Below are 2453 nucleotides of genomic sequence, written 5' to 3'. Positions count from 1 at the left end.
GTCTCCTACTCTGGATTACTTGTAATCACTGTAAATAATTAAATTCACAAGCTTCTCTAGCCTACCTGGCCTGCCTGTAAATTACTGCAAATAACAACTTCTGTGTATAGTCAGCTTGGCCTAGCCTCTGTGTAACTCTGGGCCTGGGTGCTAACTTAACCTAACTCTATTAAATTGGTTCCTAACTGTGGCCTAGCTATGTTAATTTTAAACATTAAAATGGTATAAAATACCGACAGGTTGTTAGGTAAGACACATATGCAACAGTTAGGTAACTTTATTTCGAAACGTTTCGCCTACACAGTAGGCTTCTTCAGTCAAGTACAGAAAAGTTGATAGAAGCAGAAGAGACTTGAAGACGATGTAATCAGTCCATCACCCTTAAAGTTTTGAGGTGGTCAGTCCCTCAGTCTGGAGAAGAGCATTGTTCCAAAGTCTGAAACAATATGAAGTAGAAGTTACAGACTGATTACATCGTCTTCAAGTCTCTTCTGCTTCTATCAACTTTTCTGTACTTGACTGAAGAAGCCTACTGTGTAGGCGAAACGTTTCGAAATAAAGTTACCTAACTGTTGCATATGTGTCTTACCTAACATGTTAATTTTAACCTAACTATTCCACATCCGGTTTGAAGGACTACTTCGTGAAAATTTGTCTGGACTGCCTCCAAGTGGGTCGCCTACCCTGGCAAACTCTGTTGACACCGAGCTCTGAGGTGGGTACCTCAGCCTCACAAGTGGCTTATAGAACAGATTTTCACAAATGATTGAAGTTGCAAGAAGCTCGCCTGCATGCACATATAAAGGACTAACTTACTTGGTGTTGCAGCATATATCCTGATCTTCAACTTCCCTAAGCTTAGCCTTAGCCCCTTTGAACTTCCCCTCAGAAACCACGTGCAACCGGGAGCCTTAATTCCTGCAATATTCAATCGTTTTTAGTGACCAGCCTGCCCCTCAGAAATTCCTGTATCCAAGGGGGTGTGTATCCCCTAGTACAACTATGCAGGCATGGACACTTGCTTCTAGACTGACAAAAGACGCTGGTACGTACTGGACATGCACTGCCAGCTACACACAGGCCTACAGATCAACTCAATCACAATTTTCCCCAGACACTGGCCAGAAATCCTAAGAGAAAGTGGAGGTTTTGTCTTACTGTATGGGCCTGATGGAGGAGGTCATCTATGGTACATCGAGGTGCCTCTACCAGATTTCCCCAAGTCTCATATGTGAAGACACGTGGGGGGCTCCGTCTGCTGATCACGGCAAGTCTTGTCCAGGTGGTGTATGGTCATCAAAGAACGAGCTGATCCCTCCCAGACCCACACCTCGTCATTCAAACTAGGGCTGCCAGTTATCCCTAGCTAACTTAACCTAGTGTTTACCTACACTATCGGCCAATTACTACCTATGTTAAGGTGTTAGGTCTACATTATTATTATCTTCAGTTGCCTCAATAACCTAATAATAGTGTACTAACAGTAAACTACCTACTTCTTCCCTGAAGGGTAAATCTATAAATTAATAAGTGCTTACCATATACGACAACTCGGGGGAGAACGCGTTTTTTTGGATGGGTTTAAGGGCTACCCAGCTCAGCCGTTCCATTACGGCCTTGCTGGCACCCCATTCTTACGCCGTATCTGTCCTGTGGAACTTTAGGGGCCAAATAAATTTCCACAACTCCCATCAGCACGGATGGCGCCACTACTAAGATGCCAGTCAGCAGGGATGACGCCACTACTAAGACGCCCGTCTGCAGGGATGGCGCCAATACTAAGACGGCCGTCAGCAGGGATGGCGCCTCTACTAAGACGGCCGTCAGAAGGGAAGGCGCCACTACTAAGACAGCCGTCATCAGAGATAGCGCCACTACTTTGACGGCAGTCAGCAGGGATGGCACCACTACTAAGATGCCCATCAGCATTGTTGGCGCCACAACTATAACGGGCGTCAGCAGGGATGGCGCCACTACCAATTCGCCCGTCAGCAGGGATTGCGCCACTACTAAGATGCCTGTCAGCATGGATGGCGCCACTACTAAGATGCCCATCAGCAGGGATGGCGCCACTACAATAACCAGCGTCAACAGGGATTGTGCCACTACTAAGAAGCCCATAAGGAGGGATTGCGCCACTACTAAGATGCTCGTCAGCAGGGATGGCGCCACTACTACGATGCCCGTCAGCAGGGATGGTGCCACTACTAAGATGCCCGTCAGCTTAAATTGTGCCACTACTAAGGCGCCCGTCAGCAATTATGGCAACATTACTAAGACGGCCGTCAGCAGGGGTGGCGCCACTACTAAGACGGCCGTCCGCAGTGATGGTGCCACTACTAAGACGCCCATCAACAGGGATGGCGCCACTACTAAGACGGCTGTCAGCAGTGATGGTGCCACTACTAAGACGCCTGTCAGCAGGGATGGCGCCACTACTAAGACGCCCATCA

This window comes from Cherax quadricarinatus, chromosome 42 (genome assembly GCF_038502225.1).
Source record: "Cherax quadricarinatus isolate ZL_2023a chromosome 42, ASM3850222v1, whole genome shotgun sequence".
NCBI classification, from domain to species: Eukaryota; Metazoa; Arthropoda; class Malacostraca; order Decapoda; family Parastacidae; genus Cherax; species Cherax quadricarinatus.
This window is presented reverse-complemented; position numbering follows the sequence as displayed.